The sequence below is a fragment of the Passer montanus genome, unplaced genomic scaffold (genome assembly GCF_014805655.1).
Source record: "Passer montanus isolate IOZ18808 unplaced genomic scaffold, ASM1480565v1 scaffold23, whole genome shotgun sequence".
Classification (NCBI taxonomy): Eukaryota; Metazoa; Chordata; class Aves; order Passeriformes; family Passeridae; genus Passer; species Passer montanus.
The window spans coordinates 1152144-1175806 of NW_024366926.1; the positions used below are offsets into that span (position 1 = coordinate 1152144).

The 23663-nt window shown below is 39.6% G+C and overlaps 1 protein-coding gene across 8 annotated transcripts in view; it reads right to left on the reverse strand.

Moving 5' to 3' along the window:
* MAPK10 (mitogen-activated protein kinase 10) overlaps positions 1–20061 on the reverse strand; it is a 147075-nt gene extending 127014 nt beyond the window's left edge. For 3 of the 8 annotated variants that reach the window (XM_039710615.1, XM_039710608.1, XM_039710614.1), the window contains exons 1-2: positions 19709–20060; positions 15142–15259 (exon numbers count right to left, since the gene is read on the reverse strand). The gene's annotated coding sequence lies outside the window, so the exon portion shown is untranslated. Of the gene's footprint in view, positions 1–15141; positions 15260–19502; positions 19522–19708 lie in introns of those variants that run through there. The other 5 variants (XM_039710611.1, XM_039710616.1, XM_039710609.1 and 2 more) reach the window with 4 other exon arrangements.
* Positions 20062–23663: the final 3602 nt, after the last annotated feature.

Genomic DNA, 23663 nt, shown 5'->3' on the forward strand with positions numbered 1-23663 from the left:
ACCAACTGACTCATTGCCCCTTTAATCTGTGGGTAAGTATCAATATTCATGAATGTAACTTCTATTCAATAATTAATTTAAGGACAAATACTGCTTAGATATGGTAAGTACTTGAACTTCTAATATGCACCAAAGTTAAATACTTGTCAGAAACACCTTACATTCTCATATCCCAACTACCTCTCAGGAAATAGAAAGAAAAAGATTTTTCAGTCATATCAAAATGTTTTGCCTATAAATTTGTAATATTGAATTTACAATAGAGAGATTTCCATATGCTGTACAACAATGTATATGCATTGTTATATACAACATATCTTATGTAGCCTTTTCAACCACAGTAATGGATGTAAGCTGTTGATCAATGTAAATGGCATTAACTTCTGTATTTGTGAACTTTACACATGCTACATAGGTACAGTGATGATATATCTGAAAAATATCACTAAGCAACACCGGAGTGTAATTTACGTTAGAAGCCAACAGCAGTCTTTGGCCACGCTGAAATTCTCCATCTCCCCAAAAGGTGGGCTTTTAATTTGCATATGGCTTCATCACTATTTATGATGGTTTGCTTCTATTTTTTTCTTTTTTTCTTCTGAAGGAAGGAAGATTTTCTATTCCTAGCCTGCTGAGGTATGCCTTCCATTGAGGGATCTGTAATTAGTTAGTCTGCATTTCCTGCTGTGGTGCAGGTGAGGATATATTTCTGGAAGTGGCAGCAAAGTCAGCTTTAATTGAGTCTAATTTTACTGTATTAGTAATAGAGAAAAATTAAATTGCATTAAATGCATTAAATGCATCCTGCTGATCTCCCACCAATCAACTTCCCAAAAGGAAGGAAATTTTTCCCTATGTGAATGTGCAACTGACCTTAGACTGCTTTCTTTTTCTGTTTGCACACATTGTCGAAAGGTTACATACAAAGCCTTTGCTTGGAAGGTACTGGACAAACTTCAGAGAACTGAGGTAACACAAGAGGTCCCTCAAATCCAGCTTGGGCTGAGCATTTTGTCAAGGGATGATCAAAGTCCTATAACCCAGCCAAGATTCAGGGTCTCCATGTTTGAACAAGTGAGCTGTGAAATAAGAGACTGACCATGATGCTTTGGTCAGAGGATGCTCATGGATTGCTTTTGTGGCAACCCACTCCAGGATGTGTTCCTTGGCTCCTCATCTCCACAGCAGCAGAGAGCACAGAGATCTCCTCCCTTGCCCAGAGCGATGCACCACAGACCTGTCTTTTCCACCAGAATCTGAGCCACATTTTCTGCCACAATGCATGTTTATTTACAGTTTTCCATCCACACTAAGCATTGTTGAGGTTGTTTTTTGTTACTAAGCCTCAATACTCAAGGATCTTCCCTGATATCTGCACTTTAGCACTGAGGTTCACAGAGGGGTATCCAGGAGGTGCCCTTTGCAGGATTTGTCCCTTCAGACTAAATCACTTACCCTCAATTATGTTTACCCAACTATAAAATAGGGGCAATAATACTTATTTTTCAAAGATGATATGAGGCTTATTAATGCTTGTTTAAGTGCTTTGTTATGCTTGAATGGAAAAGGAAATTATTATTATAATTTTAAGTGAAGCTTAATTATAAAACTGTTAACATAAGCGTATTAGAAAAATGAATTCTGAATTGCAAGCCAGCAATTGCTCACTGTTAAAACAGTGTGAGATGATTTTATATGCATCTTGCTATCACTAATCCCCTCTTCTCTAAATCCTACATTTGTTTTCCATATTACAGCTAAGAAGAGGCAACATGCAAATTAAATTTAAAGTCAAATCAATCAAGAAACAATACCTAGTAACACATTTGGTGATCTGTCATCACTAGAAGCCCAATTAACAAAAATAAAAATAACCTCCATACAAACCCATTCTGTTTGCTATATACTAAAATAAACTACACATATGATTGTCACTGGTACAATCTCTAACCTGGAAAACAGGCTAAATTACATCTTCTTCAAAGACAGGAAGAGAGTTGGGTGTTTTCAGCCTGGAGAAGGGAAAGCTCCCTGGAGCATTCTGTACCTAAAGGGACTACAAGAAAGTTGGAGCCTTTTGGAGCTGAGTATACAACCTTTTTACATGGGAGTATAGTGATAGAACAAGGGGAAATTGCCTTAAAGTGAAGAAGATAGGTTTAGATTAGATACCAGGAACAAATTCTTTATTGTGAGGGTGAGGCACTGGCACAGGCTGCCCACAGAATTTGTGGAAGCCCCATCCCTGGAAGACCCAGGCTGAATGGGGCCCCTGAGCAACCTGGTCTAATGGAAGGTGTCTCTGCCCATGGGAGGAAGGCTTGGAGCTGGATGATCTTTAAGGTCCCTTCTAAACCAAACCATTCTATGGTTTTTTGAAGATCAAGTCACCAAGCTACCAAGATAATGTCAAATTTGCAGTAAGATTCTCTCTCAAATTTGAAAATCCTAGAGAGCACAGTTTTTCCTTTAATCAAACAACAATATGAAATCCTTTAAGTGGCTTGCTTAGAAGACAGCTCAGGACTTATAAAAGTACATAACAGAGTTATTGTACAGAAAGAATTGAGTAAAATAATTTGCTTTTACCTGCCATAACCTATTTGTCAAAACAAATATCACTTCACTCCCAAATCTTCTGCAAATGTGTTCCATGAGCCTAAGCTCTGACACTTACACAATGTATACAAATAAAGGCAGAACTCCGGGATCATTTCCAGACGATAAACAGAAAGAAAATAAGCTCGCTCCATTTCCTCCAACCCTGTCACCAATTTGTACTTCAGAGGCTCACCAGAAGAGGTAAATAAACAAAAAAATCTGTTTCGATAAGGCATTGCTCATAAAGTTTTCAAAAAGAGGATAAGTATCTGCTGCTAAAATGAAGTGCCTTTAGAAAAGCTCCTCTAGAGCTGGGGGCTTGTCCTGCTCCCTGCCCAGAATTGCTGTGTCTGGGAATGCAATGGTAGTTTTCCATCGTCATAAGAAGAAAAAGATACTTCATGCTAGGGAGGGGTGTGTGGGTTTGTGCTGTGTGAAGCAACAACAACAAAAACCAAAACCAGACAACAGGAAATGCCCAACAAAACAAAAACGACCCCAAATTAATATCCAGTGGAAGCCAAGACTTCAGATGAAGAGAGGCATCCAATATTGTCCAATGTTGACCAATACTGACCCAAACCAAATGTCTGTATCAACAAACATAATTTTAGCAGAACTGAAGGAGATGTTAGTTCTTCACTGATCACCAACAGGACTATTTAATCTAAATTAAATTCTGTAAGGTTAAAAAACAAGTCTTAAAGGAAATAGCTCTCTGGAATTTCAACAGCAGTTGAAAATCTCAGTAAGAAAACTGTCAGTAAAATCAAGAGATTTCAGTCAGCTGTGGCCATGATATGTGGCTGGACCTTGCCTGGAAGAAGGAGTGCCACCACTGTTCCCTCCATACTGCAGCATCACCTCATGTGCCACTCCCAACAGCCTGCCCAAGCACAAGATGAAAGCGGGAAAATGGAGAACTGAGAGAGTAAATGCACCAAAATTATTTGATAGAACAGCCTACTTGATACCTTCTAGACAAAGGGAAAATAAGAACAGTTGCCAACAGTAAAGCTTCAGAACTGACAGGCTTCTGATGGACCAGAGAACATGAACAATGTCAAAGCTACAGCAGACTGCTGCTACTGAAGTGACCAGGAGGTCTCACAGTTAAGGACCAGCATGTGCCTGGTTCTCTCTGTGCCCTTGGCTTGTCTCCTCCCCTTAATGATACTTCAGCCACAATTAATTTAGAAACCACAAGGTATTCTACTGGTTTGCTGAGTCTTCCTCCTGCATGGAGCCATGGTGTCCTTAAAACAACTTCCCATCTTTGAGACAACTTAGCTGAAGGCAAAAGTTTTTCTAATCTGGAGCTACCACCAGTGTCAGACGCTTGTATTTTCCTACTCCTAACTTTATTAACAGATTGAAGTCCTAATTTGGATGAATAATTCAAATGCTGGTAACTAATTGCACTTGCTCCCTCGGCAGATTTTTCCCATGGCACTTGCTTGTCCTACCAACCAACCAACATCAATGACAAAGGCTTAATGTCATATAAGCAGCAGGCTTTTTTTGCCCTCTTATGCAAACACCCTTTACATTGTCCTCCATATTTCTAGGCTGCAGGTTCTGCAAGCATAGCACACTTGTCAACTGGACTTATCGAATGTTTAACAAACCCACACTGACTGTGTGAAATCTCCTGCAAAAAACATGCAGGATGTCACATACAACATCCAAACCTGGGCTCCAAGAACAACTGTGTCAAAGTTGCTGTCCTTTGTCTGTCCCACACCATCCTCACATTTTCTTCTCCTTGTTTTTCAATCTTTCCATTACAATACATCTCAACAGCAAGCATGGTAGTCTGCAAACAAACACACTTATCATATGCAAGGACAAATCAACTCATTCACTGACTTAATTTTAATTCTGAAAAGCCACTTATGATTTACTACATATTCTATTTATTTAAAAAAAACAAGACTGACATGCCAATGCAAATATGCAATGCTGATGATGCACTTTGCTAGACAATTAAGCCATAAAATTCTATAGCACTGAAAATAGCACAAAATACCACATACACAAAGGAGCCAAATTCTGCATCCTGAGGAAACAGCTTTGTATTCCATAAATTTACAGCATTTTATATCCTACCAAAAAAAACTGTAGTAAACCCCAGAACTGAAGGTTTCCACCCCCAATCACTATTCTATCTGTTATACGGAAGCCATCACAAAAAGACTGATATTGAGCATGAAAAAAATAACTGAGTATAAAGACTAAGTGCCAAAACAGAAGTGCAATACCATTTTCTGATGGTAAATTTGAGCAATTTAATGGCAGCATCTGCTCTTTTTGATAAAGAAGCAGATGTATTTTGGGCCTCACCCTAAGTGAATGAAAATGAATACATCACTCACTAAAAAGCAATATTTTACATAAACTCATAATACCAAACCTACTATGAAAATCGTATTCATTCTGATAGCTTACTAGCCTAGCAGAAGCTTTGAGCCCAAATATTTCTTTTTACTATAGGAACAAAGTGATTCTCTGCATGAATTTCATGTTATCCATCTGCAGAATAACAGTATTGGAGATGGAATACTGGCTTAAATCTCTCTTGACACCATGTTTTATTTTCTTGCACGGTAATAAAAAGCAGAAAGTTTTATTAATGTAAAACCATGAAATGTACCCAGAGATACTCTAATACTATTCACCATGAATACAGATTAACATTTTAGGGTTTATGGCTAGTTATATATTCATTAAAGTTACTGTAAACAATATCAGATGGAAGTGAAATAAACATGAAAAAGTCTCTTCATGGGTTTAGGTATATTCAACATCACAAAGTTCCTCATGTGCTCATTAAGTGCAATGATGTAACAGATATAAATTCAACATAATGACATAGTTAAACATAAGTCTTCCTTTGTTTAAAACTCATTCTGCCTCTATTTTGCTGCATCTATCCCTGTTCTGCCTCTATCTGGCTGCTGAGCCAGTTATCTTTACATATGCTTGTCCTTCAGAGCAGTGATACACAGTCCTTCCAAACTGCAGCTCATTGCTCCAACACAGAATTTCTGGAGGACAGAAACATTCTTCTCACAGAAAAACAGAAGGCACTCATAGCACTCTCTCCCTCCCTGAGATAACTCTCAGCTCCAAGTGGAAGCTCTGCACTAGAACATAAGGATCAAAAATAAATAACATAAATTTGAAGTGCCAAAAGAAAGTACCTCACACAGGGGAAAAAAATCAGCAAGATAAATCCTGCAGAACATAGGTATACTATGTTTTTTGCTGTCGTTCTCCCTCCTCCCCATCCAGAGACAAGAGGCCCAGTGAAATAACTCAAACAGCCACTGATTTCTGGTCTGGATTTAGTGATTGAATAAAGGAGCAACCCAAACAAGGAAACCTATTTTTTTTCAGCATGGCTATTAAACAGTCTCATCACAACCAAGCTTTTCTAGGTATAGACTTGCTTGCCTGAACTTGCTCAATATGTTTAGGCTGAATTTTTCTTTTGAAGTTGAATTTTTATGGTATTGTTTTCAAGACATCATGTAACCTTCTTTTAAGTTTTTAACATTACATTTACTTACCACCCTGAGCTGTACTAGAAACAAAACAAGCCTGCAGATCTAACCCAAACCCATGCAGTTGCTCTCCTGGGAATTCCATACAATATTCCTTAGAGCATCTATTTTGGGAAACATCCACTAAACCTTTTCAAGGACAGTTTCTAACACAGAGACTGCAAAAGATGCAACTACGAAGCAACGCATCTGAAGAAGACTGGACACTGAAAAGAAACAGGTAGTGGATGCAGAGGAGATACGATGGTTTTGTCAGTAAGGTACAGAAATAAGAATTGATTCTGGAATCTGTTTTTATTACAAGCAGGTTCTAAAGCAAAATACTGGCAATCCTGACGGCTGAAATAAAAAGAGCAAGCTTCCTTCTTTACATGCCTCTAAAAGTTCTGAATTAAATCCAAACCAGAGTTCTGCTGACCTCTACAAAAAGATCCAGCATGCAGAGAACCGTGTTAGTTGTGAAAATGACATGTATTTTAACACAGTGCTTAAACTGCAAAGCAAAAAAGAAACAGTGTTTATCTAGAGCAGCAAGAAATGGAGTAGGTGGTGGGACAGAAGTAGTCCACATCACAAGATCAAAGCAATTGGGCTTTGTAGTCCAGCAGGATGGGTAGGAGAAACCTGAGGCTTGATGACCCCAAAGTCCGTATGGGACATCACTGGGGAAGGGAGGATGTGTGCAGGGCTAGGCCAGGCTGCTCAATGAATACAGCCACTGTGAGACAGCATCAGGCCACTGCAGGGCTGTTGGTTTATCTACTGAGCAATCTTTTATTTTCTTTCTTTTTTGATTGGAAGGGACCTTTGAAAGGTCATCTAGTCCAGTCCCCTGCAATGAACAAGGACATCTTCGACCAGATCAGGTTGCTCAGACCCCATCCAGCCTGATCCTGAATGTTTCCAAGGATAGGGCATCTATCACCTCTAGACAATCTCTTCCAGTATCTCAATACCCTTATTTAAAACAACTCCCAAAATTTCTTCTTTATATCTGCTCTAAATTCACCCTCCTTCAGGTGAAAACCGTTGTCCTGTTGCTACAGCCCCTACTATAAATCACCCCCATCTTTCTTAGAAGTCCCTTTTCAGTACTGGGAAGGCTGTTCCCTTGGAGCCTTCTTTCTCCAGGCTGAAGCACCAGTATCTCAGCCTCTAGCCTCTCCTCAGAGGAGAAGTGCTCCAGCCTTCTGATCATCTGTCTGTCCCTTCTCTGGGCCTGCCCTGACAGGCCCATGTCTATCATCTACCGAGCTGGATGCAGTACTCCAGGAGAAGTCTCACCAGAGAAGAGAAGGCCTGCTAATTGAACTGCTGTGTGCTTGCAGATCATTAAAATTTGATCACTGAGCAGCACAAAGCTTCTTTGCAGTATTTCCAGGTGTGAGGTCAGAGGTTTTAGGAATCACCATTACATTGGATTTTTATGCTGGCAGTCAAATCCTGACAGAAGACTTAGAATACATTAAATGTTGTCCTCTCTTTTATACTTAGAACCCAATAAAAATCATTGTTACATACAAGGGGCTACAGTTTGATTTAGGGTCTCTAGGGAATAATTTTATGCATAATACTTTTTATTGTTTTAAAAACTGCCCCTATAGCCTTCAGCATCTTAGAGCAGCATCTACCTTCACATTGCTTCCATGACCCCACCGAGTTCTAGTTCTGCTTGGTTTTACACCTTTAGATTTTCAGAGTAAACCATAACAATGAGTTGCGAAGGTGGCTTACAAGCTCACAAAATCAAAATAAACCAGTTCAAAGCCTGAAGGTTTCACTGCAGGCTTTTGAATACTTCAGTTCTGACAATACTGCTTCCCACATGACAGTTTGAGCTTCATGCTCTGTGTACAGAGCCACACATGTGACCTCAACTAACAATTGCCACATCTGCCCAAAGAAGCCAAAACCAAGCAAAATATATTTGTCTTTATTTTTTCCAAATTCTCAAAAGAAAAGCAGAGAATTCCACTACTGTTTTGTTACATTGAGGACTCTATATATCACCTTCAAAACACTTTATGAAAGGGTTTATAGATCATTGCTGTTTGTACAACCATGTAGGTATTTTTTGGTAAGTGTTGTGCCATGGAAAACATCCACAAGATTCTCTTTGCACAGCTTGGCAAATAAAAAAAAATAATTTTAAGTACAACAGCAAGTCAAGCATTCATAATGCCACAAAAACATTTATCCATGCACTGATGACTGAAATCTAACATAAAATTAATGCAGGCATTTAAGTAGCATTATGATTCACAATTAAGCTATGCATATCTTTTCAGGAACATCTCAGAGAATTTTTCGTTTCAAGAAAACCAGCATTAAAATGCAATTTTCTTTTTGACTTGCCCTTCAAGTCCCTGTTGTAAGAGTTGGAGTCAATTTTTAAACACAGTCTCTGAATTTTTGGTGGTGAATAACATATATAGTGTTCATACTGATGTGAACTAGGTACAAAGGAGTGAAGTCAAAAATTACGATACACAGACATAGCAGTAACCACTTATGTTCAGAGAAACAACTGCATTGAGATTACAGGGACAGGAACATTTGGATACCATTTTAGGTCATTATTTTACCTGGTTCTGATGTGTGACCAAGAAAAAGCATCACATCCACTCTGTGAAGCACACAGTAATTATTTCCACCCTGCCTTGTCTTGTGTGCTCTATTTCAATACTAACAGCCTATAAATCAAGAAAATCCTCCCATTCATGGCTCCTTTCATGCAGTGTTGGCAGGCCAGAATGGAGAGCACTGACACCTGCTCCAAGGAAAGTAGCCCCACTAGCTGGATGCCTAACCGGAGTTAGATTTTTAAACAAAGGCAGTAAGGAAGGAAATCAGAAAGTCTCTGTAGCCCCAGTTAACCCCAGAAAGAAGGCTCTGCCTTCCAAAGTCCCTTCAACCCATACCATTGTATGACTCTACCTGCTGCACTGGTCTAGATAAAGCGGCTTGGGATAATAACCATGTGAACACAAAGCCATAGACAAAATAAATTACTCCACAACCTGCTGTATAAATATTACGTTTAGCCATGATTTCATATCTGTTAGGAACAGAACATCTTATCAGGGTGCCATTACAGATTTATAGTATTTTTAAAGCCCCTGCATTTTTACAGTGGGTTCACACAAGATTTTTTTTTTTTCCTCAGAATAGGGGTAATATGTACACTCAATATCCCTTTAAAAAAAAAATAAAATCACAGCATTTTCAATGCAACCAGAACTTGATCATCATACTGAATATCTAGAAAAGACCTCATAAAACCCATGCTGGGCAGAAAATGGTAAATTGGTAAAGAGACTTTTTAAGACAAAGAAATAATTTCTATGCCTAAAAAAAGTCAGACTGCCAGAATACAACAAGAAGAATACAACAAGGAGAACACAACAAGAGAACAATTAGTGATTGCTTATCTTGCTCTTAATTTCCTTCTCCAAATATTTAGCTAATGGCCACAGGATATTCAGCTAAAAGAAAGAAGCCTTTTCTAGATTGATTTTTCCTGTGAGACTACTGGCTGTTCTTATATTCTTACTCTTCTTTAAAGTGATTAAAAACTGTAAGCCTCAGGAACTCTGATTTTTATAAAACTAATCTAGAGCTATTCAACATCCAACAGCTCATGAATGCCTATTTAATAATTACATCTCCTCAAATCCTCACTGGTGAATTGCTCCTATTAATTCTACCCAGAATTTGAGCACATTAAGAATGCACAAGTACTGCACCGTGCCTGCAGTGTTCCCTCTCTTCTTGCCAACCTTCAGTCTGCATCCAATACAGGAATGGTACCAAGTGCTGTACGTGAGGCTGTGGATGTGAATGAGTTGGAATGACCTCTGGATAACCTTATTCTTCTGGACTTTGTGCTTTCACCTGTCTGCCGCTCTCCGTCCCAACAACGACAGTTAAGAGAGAAGGAATATCACATTAATGTCACACTTGCTGCATTGCACTGATAACCCCCTACACACCTTTGGCTTTTTTCACTCCCTTTCAGAGCTGGGAAATGACTGCCCAAGAGCTTAAAGCTGCTCACCTAATGCCTGTGCAGCAGTTGGCACACTGCAGCCTTGAGCCAGCTCCACCTAAATCCTTGTGCAGGGAGCAGGGATGCAGCAGATGACGCTGCCAGCACTTGGGTGCTCCTCCCTACAAGAGCAACTCCCTTCACCCACAGCCAGTGCTCCCCAGTCCTTCCAACACACACAAGAGCAGAGGAAAAGCTGGCAGTACTACATGGTATATTCAGGTTTCTGCTCCTGCTGACAAACTGTGAGAAGGAAAGGCACTTTTGATAAGGACAGGCCACAAAGTAATAGCACAGAGACACACCACACTGACAAGCCTTGAAGAGGAAGCAGGGAAAACCTTTCACCCTGTGGTCACAAAATACTTCCCACCACTTTATATAATATGGTTTGCATGCCTTGCCCATTAGCAGAGCTGAATTTACTGCTGTCCTGGTCTCTTTTCCCCCTTTCTGCTGGCACCATTCTGGGTGTTTTTTGTTATTGATTTGGCATTTCCATTTATTCTTCTGCAGGCTATTAAAATTATTTTAATACAGCTCATAAGAATCACGCTGGAAAACTGCTCAAAGGTTCAGAAGATATTTGTCTGACATTCTACTCCCATATTCCGCAGCAATAGTCCTGGATATTCTCCATAAGGTTGGAAGAGGAGCCTGCCAAATACTGAACTAGCCTGGCAGGTGGTTCAGAGCTATTTTTTCCACCAGGAACTGAAAAAATACAGCAGACACAAATATTTCATGGGATATATTCACAGGTCATGCCTGACACAGGAAAGCATTAAGCTCATAAATTAAGCTCACTCCATTTCAGTAAGCTCAGGCTGACATGTGGCAGAATAAAAGCATTTGGTCCAGCAGTATTCCAGAGCAAAACTAAACTAGAGACCCCTCAAAGACAGATACTGGGCACTTGAATTTTTTAGATAAATTTTATTTTCACTTTTTAAATGTGCAAATAACTTCACCTTTGCTGGTGAAGTTCAACTACTGGGGGAATATAGACATAGATGCAACACATGGTATGTCTGTGTCTTTACAAGCATTAGAAAGACAGCAAATATTCACTTTCAAAATAAATAAAAATATTTTTAAGACTATCTGTCCCAAATGTCTAAGACCCATGTTATATGATCTCAAAATTCCAACATACCACTAGGGAATGATCTTGGTGAGAGGGATGTGCATTTTTGAAGCCTCACTCTTTCACATACTCAAGCTTCAATTTTTTTCAATAATATAAACAAATAGCCTACATTTTGCTAAAGGAAAGCTCATAGTTTCTCACATGTATGTGATACTTAGCCCAGAACATTTAAAAAAAACAAATACTGCATGAGTTGACAATGCTATATTTCAATATAATTTAATTAAAATACTAATCTTAGGGGCTGTAAGAATAACTAAAGACAAAACAAGGATGGAGGGAGAAGGGATATGAATCAGAATAAGAGCTAATAGTATAAACCCACATAATATTATCTGAGTTTAAAGGCCAGTGAAAAAACTCTGCAAAACAATATCCTGAGGACAGAAAAAAGAAAATCCATACAAAGGAAAAAAACATAATCAACAACAACAACAAAACATGCGAAGGCAGGAAATTCCCTGTATGGGCATCTCCAGTGAGGTTTATTGAAATAAAAGGTGATCAAGTGGTTCTATTGCAAAGTCTATAATGCAAAGTGAAGATCCCAGCACTTTCTGAAAAAAAATCCAGCCCCCTTGAAAAGCAGAGAAGGTGAGCAGCTGAAGTGCTGAATATTAGAGGCCACTTCTGGAAAACCTTTGCATGCAGCTGATCACATGACAAATAGCTTCTGGAAATAGACTCAGGCAACACTCCTCCAAGGGGAAATGTGTTGCACATTACATGTCCATCATCAGTAACATGTAGTAAGTTTTTACATTTATCATATGCAGCAAATTTAATATAAACATGGTTTTTCTACTAGGCAGAGTAGCAGAACACAAGTGTCTCAGAGAAAACTGTGGTCTGAGCTCCTCTGATTTCTCCTCATGCACTTAAATCCTGTGATGAACTCAAGAGGAACCAACACAATATTTAAAAAAAAAACATGTGACTATAGTAGCAAGATACCAAGCCAAGGTACTTCAAAATAGATCCTCAAATGCCTTTTTTAAGCACTTAAAAACCCCCAAAATTCCTTTATCCCAGGTACTTTGTTTCTCTGCATAGATGTATCAAAACCTTTCTGTCACATGGTTTCTTATAAAATTACTAACTCAGCTGTAAAAAACACCCATTGCCCACGGCACTAACATCAGTTTTTTGGTAAACAGAACATCCCAAGTTTTTTCCTTGCTTGATCTTTTCTGTGATGAATATTGATAGGTACTTTTGTTCTCCAAATGCTTATTTTCCTGACCTTTTAAAAAGATTTTGGCACTTAACTCAACTTCACTAATTATATGCTATTTTTTGTATGTGGTTTCTGATTTCCCATACAATTTCTACAGTTGCAAAGCTTGTGTTTTCATCAACAGATATTGATGAATGCAAAATAAAGCTATATGAACAAACTGTCTGCCTTAATGAGCAATATTAACTGGAGAGAGCCTGCACAGAGAGCATAAGCTCCAGATTTCAAACTGCATTTCCTACACACATGTTTACAGAAGTGCATGTCTAATTCCTATACAGACAGAGCTTTAAATCCATGCTCAAGGGTTGTATTAAATGCCTGAAGACACCTACAGATGTTTTTGTAGCCTCACAACAAGACTTTACAGTCTTTAATTTCTGTTGCATATTTAACTAATTTTACCTATTAATGCTGTGTCATCTGGGAGGAAACATCTCAAGGAACTCTCTCCCTATGACATCTCAAAGTTCTTTTGACACATTTCATATGCTGTTTCTGAAAACCTGGTATTTGCACTGATTACCCACCCTAAAATCTAAATTGGGAAGAACAGAGCTGGGGGAGGTGACTTAGATGTGCACTGAACTCAAAAAGTAACCTGAACAGAGCCATTGGTAAATGCTTGAAATATCACAAAGCAAATATTAATAGCTGCAACATTAAGACAAAGACATCTTGGTGATCTTGGGGGACAAATGATCAAGTCACACTGCTTGTAGGCAGCAGTACCACTGTGTTCCAAAATTAGCACTACATACACTACTAAATGCAAAATCACCAGGAGTGGGGATTATCATCAGCCAGCTTAAGAACAATTTTTCTACTTACACAGCAATTTAATAATGTTAATGGTGAGAGGAGCTGAGCTGCCATGACTATCAGCTAATTGCATTAACATGTACAAAACACCATAAAAATTTCATGCAACATCTGTTTAGCAACCATTCATCATGGACATGTTAACAAAATCCATTATTTGCACCACTCCACCAGCTACCAGAAATCATACATACATAGCTTATTTAAAGTTCTCATTGTCTACAACTAGCAGGTTATCTGTATGTTCCTAAACATAGAATTAAAGCAAAATAATATTTATTTAAAAAAAACCACATGGTTTCAGGCTTCATTGTAAATGCAAAAGTCACCCAGACCCATTCATATGCAAAAGGCTCAGTGTCACAGTTTCTAATGCCCAGACTTTAAGCCAAGATGAAGGCTGTCTTGTTAACCAGAATTACCTTAGGACAATGGACCCTAGAGGCCATAAGAAGTTAAAAATATCACAACAGCAAAAAGAGAAGTTATTAAGTTCTGCATAAATGTACTGCTTCTATTGGATGTCCACAAGTCAAGGATTTGTGCATCCAGACTGTGACTCCTCATGCCACAAATCACTGTCCATGTCCAGTGTATGTCATCTCCCCTTGGGAAACCCTCTAGATTCCGACAGAACACAAATTGTCTCAGTGGCACTCTAGTGGGCACTGCTTTCTGCTACTCGTCTCACTTCAAAGCAGTCAAATAGATTTAACTGACACCTGTTTAAATTTTTTTCATGAGCTTCATCAAGGATGAAAATGTCACCAGAGCATTCATTTCATCACCCCTAATGTTACCCACGTGCCGCATCTACAAGTAAAAGTTCTGTCTCCCTACAGAAACATTTCAGTGACTTGGAGCTACACCTTACTGGAGTAACAACTGCAGTTTTTGACAACAATTCTATTGAGATTACATGAGAAATCTGAAAACAATTCCTCATCTCCCAAAAGTACAGCAAAACCATCCTAAAGAAACTCTCATAACTAAAATTACTTATTATGTATGAAATATGGATTGAAATTATTAGCAGACTTAAGACAGTTAAAACTACAAAGTATTTTTTAAAAGACTATTTGATTTTCATCACTGTTCTCACTATTTTCCTGTCCAAGAATAAAGAGATATATGCAAAAAAGTCCATGATGACTCCCCTAAATCTTCTTCAGTCATCTCAAAGAGAAACCAAACAACTTTTCCGCTCCCCCCACACCAAGTCTAAGAGATGGAAAACATTAGTTACAAAAATCAGTTCAAAATTGTGGATTTTGCAATAGTGAAACAGATTTTGCCATTTTAAATAGTGCTCAGAACACTGCATGTGTAGGGTCTTTTTTAAACGTTTTTTGCTATATTAACACTTCCTCTGAAACCACATTCTGAATGTGCTCCATCTGATAACTGTGCAATGCAGAAATTATACACTTGGAAAACTCATTATAAGATGACAGCATTATGTTAATGTGTACTAAAAATTACTACAAGTTGTAACTTTAATTTTCCCTGCCTCCCCCCTCAAAAAAAAATAAAAATCAGCATGCACTTTGGCATTAAGGATCTTTTGGCTTTTTTTTTTTTTTTTTTTTTTTTTGCCTCCCCCCTCAAAAAAAAAAAAATCAGCATGCACTTTGGCATTAAGGATCTTTTGGCTTTTTTTTTTTTTTTTTTTTTGCTAAGAAGTATGATTTAATAAAATAATACATTGTTGACTCACCACAGCATGTGCTATGTCTCATCTATAGGATAGTTCAAAGGCATCAACTTCATGCATGGGTTGCCATAGCTGATATTTGAGTCTGGCCTGCTGTTGGTACAGGTTTCTAATACTAGCCCTAAGCACAAAAAAAGAGAAATAAATATTTGGGGTTTATTTTTCAAGTCTGATTGACACAGAAAACTTCAGAAAACTAAACTAACCTGGAATATCAATAGCTGCACATTATATAACCAAGACTTTAGATTGCCCTCTGATAATACCATAATGCATCCTGTTCAGGCAGTATCTGTACCATAAATTTCCTTTCTTCCACACAAAGAAGAAAGGCAGGAGACAGAAAATAATGCAGAATGAAGTGCTGTTTAAATGGGAGAAGTGTGTCACAATTATTCCCCCACCAGCAAGAAAAAAAAAAAATTCAAGGCCTTAGTGCTCAAGAGCACATGTTCAAGACTGTTCAAATTGAAACAGCACTAAAAAAAAAAAAAAAAAAAAAATAAAACTGATCTAATATACGTTCAAGACTGTTCAAATTGAAACGGCACTAAAAAAAAAAACAACCATAAAACTGATCTAATATAATTATCTTTGTTTCTACACTATCTATCTTTCTCAGGCCAGATCTTCAAAGTTTTCCTTTGGAATAAGGAAGAGCAGAAACTTTACCTACAATAAGTTGAGATATGGGCACAGTCACCTGGCACCAATGCCTGGGGATGGAAATTAAATTTGACTTGTGACATTATTAACAGCTTTAAAAACTGTGTGATATGGATACATATAGGCATCAGCAAAGGCCTGTGAATTACTGCTGTTTATCAAATTAGCACCTTCTTAAAGACAAATAACAAAACATGTGACAAAAGAAGTTCAGCTGACAAAGCACATGCAGCCAAGAAACTTACAGACAACCCCAAGAACTGTAGGAAAAAGCAAATGCTGTGGTATTACAATTGTGAATAAGAGAAGTAACAATCAAACATGGTGTTCTGGAACCTAACCACTGAACAAAAAGAAGTGATTACTATTAAGTATAAGTTTCAACCTGTATGCTAACATGCTTTCAAGTATCTGAGAAGAGAACTAAAACTTTCTACTAAGAACAGAAAATGAAAAATACTCATGAGAAAACAACTACTTAACAAAAAAAAGAGCCCAATTCAGGCTCCTGAAATCCCACCCTCAAATTACAGTTCCTAATTTGCTGGGCTATTGACCTCTTAGTGCATAATCCTAGGGAAGCAGTTATTGATTGACTGGAAGGCTCTTCTGGACCTCCAACTTTTACTGATTATCTCACAAAAGTCCTGAGAGAGTCCAACATACTCAAAGGCTGGTGTTAGATCAGGTCCTAACACATCCCAAATTTCCCATGTCACTGCTGTGATGTGAGCAAGGAGCTGCACTCACAGGGTCATCAACATCGTCTTGTTCTTAGATGGGAGAAAAGCCCAGAACCTGCATTAAAACACAACAGCTGCTTTTCCCTTTTCCTGCTGTAAAAAGATGCTGCCCTGTGTTCCAGGCATAGTCAGGAAGGTCCTAGGGTACACTAAAGCTCATGAATTCACATCCTTTGGAAATGAAATTGAGAACATACCACCACCACTAGTGAGTTCACACACTGAAACTTCTACCAAAAATCTCACGGTATAAAAACCAATAAGACTGGAAAGTGTTGGGACTTGAATTCCCTGCCTTTCTCTTCTAACAGCTAGCCAAGACTCAATCTAAAGCTTGCTAATACAGCTACAGCTATCAGGCTAAAACACAGGAGAGCAGCTCAAGAACAGCTGTATAACCTTCATAAAGAGGGGACCAGGAAATGCCATCCCATCCCCTCTACTGCTTTTGATTTCTACTTTAATCACTGGTGGTCCTTTCATGAGGGTTCATTTTCCTTGCAAGTAGCCTTCATAATAGTGAGTGTGCAAGAATCATAGAAAAGGAATGATAAATGTGCAAGAATCAAAATCAGAATATAAGCATTGAAGGCCAGAATTTATATATATAGATATTCAGTATTGTAGTCCAATGAAGACTCTCTCCTTTATTCCTAATGACATAACAAAGCAGCAAGTATGTTGATTCTGCAATCACTAGGCTTTCAGGACACAATTTCTAGTAGTGCTATTAATGTAAGCTCCAAATGTAATCACTGGAATGGAAGAGGCTATGGGTATAGAATTCTTGCCATAAAAAAATCCAAAAATTTACTTGGATTTGAGAATTTACCAACAAGCCAGTGATATTTTCTGTAATTTGGAATCGTCCAAGGAACTGGGCAGTATCTACTGAACAACAGTTTAAGAGACTGTCAATTTTAACGCTGGAGGCTTTTCCCTAAATGCAGCTTTTCTCTCTTCCAAGTCTTACAAAAATTCTGATGTCGTCTGCAAAAGCAATGCTAAAACCACCCTCCTTTGGGCCTGCTTTAGCCCTCCCTTAAATTGGATGAATTTTGCAATGAACTGTAAACTACAAGTGAACTTTATGACCTTCTTCAATACCATGGCAGTGAAATTTTGATAACTCTCTCTTTGCCTTCCCTAGCCAGATTTGGTACTGTAACACTGTTTGAAGGTGTATTGATCCAGTACTGTTAAATCACTAAAGAACAGCTGCAAACATGCCAGCCACTGACAGCAGCAGAAAAAACCCCAAACCTACAAGAAAACACTCATCCCTGTCATCTGCTCATAGAAACCTGTGTGTGCACTGAAGGAGCTTTTTAACAATGAGAAGAACATTTTCCAAGCAGGCAGACAGGCAGCTGAAGTTAACTTATTTTTCATGGTAAATTATTTCTGTCCTCATCCTATTTAGGAACATTCTTGTAATCCTAACACTCCTCAACAAAACCTATACAACAGGACCCTGAAAAATGATGCATACTCTGAAAAAGCAGGAGAGAGCTATGAGCAAGAGTGCAGTTTATTGAGAGTCAGGGAAAAAGAATATTGTTTAATGGCTGAGGTCAAATCACCTTTGTCGTTCACATCCGCATCCCTGTAAGACAAAGTCATTAGCTGATCCAACTGAAAGGGTATTCCTATGCCACCATTCCTAGCAGGAAGAGAGCAGACAGCCGGAGGACCACAGAAGAAAATATTGCTTCAATGCTCCTGACCAGTGATTACATGGCATTGTACTGAAAGAAGGTTAAAATAGCGGGGGTTTGGTGCACCCCATTTTCCCCAAGGCATGGGGACCAAAGATAGGTTACACATGGGCAAAAACAAACAGCCCTGTGCCATACCTGCACCAGCCTGTTCTGTCTTAACCCTTCTCTTTTTCTAAAGCTGGGCTTGCAGGACAACCTCTGTGTCCTCCACCAAGCTGATTCCAGACTCCTCTGATTAGTTACAATACACTTATTTGCATTTTCCTCCCAATACATTTCTACTCCGTGCCATAATTTCCCTCAAAATTTGTATTTCCACAAAAGTGTCAATTTGCCCCTGTAGAAGTCTCTGGTAAAACTTACAGTGAGGATGTCAGAGGAGGGGAAAGTTGCACTGAGGATATCAGGAAGCAATGCAGCAAAAGGAGCCCATGTAAACAAGCTGACAATCCCCCAGCACACGAACGGTGTGAAACATGCCCATCATGGTTCACGGGAGCACAGCCTGCTTATTAAACAATGCTGTAACACTTAATTATCCAAAGCAAATTTCTATTATTTCTAATAATGTCACTCTGCTGTAAATAACAAAACCAACATTTCTTCCTGTAGCAATAGCTTTTTTCTGTCAGAGGATCTCCCTGCAAAGCAACATTGATTTCACTGCAGCATCTACAGATTGTTAATTCTCTTTTGCAAAATAACTGGCCCACAGCTTGCTGTAAACACTTCTCCTGAAAGCTCTTGTGGTTCTGTAAAACCCAGTGGGTTGAGTTGTTCACTTCAATCCCAGTAATGTGGAAGAGTGATGATTTAAGGCTACTTTCTTAAAAACAACCCCCACCCCCACATCTAACAAGGACTGTCAAACACTTCCACATACACACTTATTTTTTGGCATTCAATCACTCTGCAAAAGGCCAAGACTTCTGTCCTCTGAATCTTCCAGCTCCTTGTCCTCTCTTCATTTTTCCACATTCAAATTTTATACAGCTGTGTATGGACCATATAACCCTCACAACACCCTCATTTTTCTCCTGAACTGCAAGCCAAGACACCTCCTTCCCCCCAAAGCCCGCAGGCAGCGTTAGAGGTGATGAGGCTGAGTAAAACCCCACTGTTTACAGGAGGCAGCTGGTAAAGCACCAGCACGCTGCCATCCACGGAGTGCCCCTGCCCTGCTCGCACGGCCACCGGTCACCCACAGCGCCCCAACATTAAAGCTCATACACACCCGAACACAGCAAAATGATGCTTCTCTGGCCACAAAATGGACAGGTGCAGCCTTCTTGCTTCGCTTAGCAGTTTACTTCATTAACCTCTCTCTCTCTCCCCCTCTCCCCTGCTTTAATATTTTTTTTTCCCTCAAGCAGCAATCAATATTCATCACCCCACCCTGCGAAAGCAGTTAGTCAAAGAATATTAGCATCAACCACCTACCATTCCTTGCTTGCGAGCTATTCTCCTCGTCCAGAAACCTTTTCCCCAAACTGCGACTTTAGGTGGTATTTTTAAATCACATTCCAAACAGTGCCGAGGGAAAAATTAAAAAAAAAGGGCTATTTATAACAATGGAGGGGGGAAAAGAAAAAAAGGGGGGAAAAAAAAAAGATGGGCAGTTGGTTTTAAGGTAAATCACCGTTTTCCATTAAAGAACTGAATAAAAGCCTGGGGAAGAGGGTAGAAGAGAACAGAAAAAGGGGAGGCAAAATGTCTGATAATAATGAAATAAAAGGGGAGGGGGGGAAGAGTGGCTTGCTGAATCACGCTCTTTCACTGCCTGGAAACCATTGTGCAGCGTGATGCTGGCTGTACCATTGTGGAACCTACCAGAGGAGACAGGCAGAGAGCTTGGGGAATGGGGCTGCTATGGCAACTGAAAGGAGCACACATGACGTCAAAGCACACAGAGGTCTCGCAGGGGGAGGGAGAGAAAAATCTAATCTGCAGCCACAGCCACGGTATCTCCTGGAGAATCAGGGGATAGAGCAGCCTGCAAAGGGAAGCTGAGCAGCCTCCTGTAGCACTTACCAGCAGCAGCAGCGGCAGCTCAGACATCTGCAGTACAGAGGGAAGGTGGTAATAGCAGTGTGGATCTGCTCTTTCGTTTACATCAGCTGCTGTACAAAGGCATAAATGCCCATCACCCTAAAAAAATGCAAACATCTTTAAAATTCAATCAAGTTTCAGCTTGGGAGAGGGATTTTTAAAAATAATAAAATTACAACACATGTCCTTCACAGCTATTGAACACAGCTACTGCTCAAACGAACAAGCAGTGCAACTCTCACAGAGTGCCTCAGAAGCCCAAGGACCTGCTAAAGATCTCCTCACCAGCAGTATGTTGTGCCCACTGCTAGACTGCCACAAATCCCACTTCTAAAAACCACCACTGCACAGAGGAACTATTGCATTTTTTGCTCACAGAACTGAGCAGAGTTGGTGATGACTTCTGATGCCCCCAAGTTTAAAAATTGAGCAGATAATATTTCTTCTGCACATATCAAACTGCAGGATGTCTTTTTTCTTCTGACATAAAACAGCAAAGAAAGTACACTGGAAGGCTACTACACTTACGTGAGATTTAGGCTGGGATAAGAGCTAGTCAGAAATATTATTACACAATCATAGAATGGTTTGAGTTGGGAGCAACCTTAAAGATCATCCAGTTCCAGTATTCCTGGGCAGGGATGTCATTGATTTGACCAGGTTGCTCAGAGGCCCACCAACCCCTAGACCTGCACATTGCCAGGGATGGGACATCCATCCTTTCATTCACCTTTCATCCATCCATCATTCTTAATATCTAACCTAAACTTGATGTCTTTCAGTTTGAAGCCATTCCCCCTCGTCCCATCATTCTAGGCCCTTGTGAAAAGTCCCTCTCCATCTTTTCTGTAGGCTCTCTTCAGGTTATAGAAGGCCACAGGTAGGTCACCCCAAAGACTGCTCCAGGCTGAACCATCCCAATCCTTTTTGCCTTTCCTCCTATTATGGTAACATCTTGCCAAAATACCTTTTAGAACAACCAAACCATTTCCTTCAGTATATCAACTTCCTTGGTCAAAAAGAACACCAAGCAACTCATTGCAGCTTTCCTGCCACTGGTCTGAATATTCCACAGGTTTTACCTCACCCAGAGCCAAACACAGTCCTGTGTGACCAGGAACTCGAACACACAGGTTATCTAACCCAGGCTGGGGAACTCTTGCTTTTCTGAGGTCCACCCAAGTGCCTTTAGCAGCCCATACATTGACATATGACATGACACAAACATTTAAATCTTTTAACCTAACTACAGACAGAGTGAAGGCGATGGCTGTGATGGGCCCCTGAGCTATTTGTTGCCCATTCTTGCCTACATATGCCACTCCCCCTTCTCCATTAACCTATTTCTCCTGCATGTTCTTATTGTTTGGACGTGAAGGCTTTTGTTTTGATTAATGTATCATTCCTGCATACAGCAATATATGCATGAAGGTCTGAACACATTTAGTTGCAGTGAGAAAAAGTTCTATAGTTCCAACTTTCACACAGCTGTCTCCCTCCACAATTTACTTAACAGCTCTACCACAAGCTAACCATCACCACATAAAGTCCTCTCCACACTCCATATATTACTAAGAGAAGATGTAAGGATGTCCTGCCATTGTCACCAGTGCCCCGTGGAGGCACAAAGGGCAGCAGGGCACAACTTCCACCACAGTTTGCAAATGCCTGCTCAGTAGAAACAAGCAGTAATCCAGATACTGTAATGTGTCAAGCTACTGGTCTCAGTACTGGTGTTCTTCAACAATTCACTATTTTTACGTAAAATACCAAGATGAAATTACCCCTCTGAAAGTTTTTTCCTTAAAAATATATCCATATACATATTTTTCTGTATTAAAAAAATATTCAGGATACAATAAATTTCTGTTTCATAGGAAAACAAACAAACAAAAGAACAACAACTCCACACTATTGTGTGAGTCAGGAAAATACCTCTGAAAATACCACTAACTGACCACTCACTGGTGCAAAAGGTATTAAGGGTGGCTGCTTCTGACATAATTACAGGAGTGGGGTTGGAGAAACAGAGAGGAGATAGAGAGCCTAAGCTTCTGCAGCAGTGACAGAAGCTTTGGAGTACAATTTGGACATTTGCCCTCAAAACAATGTATCTAATGGAAAATAGTGGCTTTTCAAATGCTTCTTTTCCCAATCAAGGGATGCTGCTTCCTCAAGCTCAACACCAATTCTCTCTGCTTTCATCTTGGGTGACTACAGTGTCCTCGTGAGATGCTTTACTGGCTGGGCCAAGATACACCAAGATGCCACAAAATGCATTCCACAATGGAATCAGGCCTCAGCTAAACACTGTAATGGCCTGACACAGTGCATCAGACAATTTAAACAAATCTTTTTTGGCACCAGTTTCCCAGAATAGCTGCCCCAGTCTTAACTGGTGGATATGCTCTCTGTGACAGGTAAGGCCAGAACTGGGTATGGTCTAAATTTAAGGTCGACTGGATGTGAGCAGATGTTTACAGCACCAAATTAGCTACAAAGGTCACAATGAGCCAACTAAATTATTTCAGCTAAGCTCTTGGACCTCCTCTGTGTGCTTCTAAAGCACTCAGTGTTGGTCCTCCTTAGTACAAAAATAATTTCATTTCAAATGCAAATTCTGCATACAATTTGTATCCCTGGAGATGAAAGCTGGACTGTACCTCTGTCATTGGTTTTCATGAGAGACACTGGGAGCACATTTCTCCCAGAGCCTGCTGCATGGATGGCTGAATGTAGCCACTCCTGAACTGCCACAGTTTGCAATCCAGCACATCAAAGCTATCTGAACTTGGGGGCTCAATGCAGTGGGTTGCAAACTGTGATGGTTTAAGAGCTGCTACACACTCCCTTCAGCTCTACCTGCCTTACAGGGGCCATATTGTTCTGAATCACATTAAATTAAGGCCACTAGAATAAAATCCTAGTGAGCAAGCATCTTCATGTTTTAAGGCATAAAGCAACACACCAATCTCTGAACAAATTCTTCCACCCAAGTGGGTGCTAAAGCCAGGACTAAGGGATTTCTCAATGTTACTTTCAGCCACAGTTTTGCATAATTCCAGTCTGAGGCAATGTTGCACTCTCCAGTGGAACAGTGAAGGTGGGTGCCAGGCTCCCCATGGAACTAGCCACTGCTGTTCTCCCCTGCTATGTACCCACTGTACAGGAAATCCAAGAGTGTCTTTGTTCCAAAATTATTCTTCAAGAAGGGTGCAATACAGCAAACTCTTTTTTTGCAGCTCTCATTTGTCTGCCATACAACCCTCCACTGTACTGAACTTCTCAGCTAGTTTTTAACAAAATCCAAAAATTTGCAGTGCCTTATTCAGTCTCATTGTCAAGG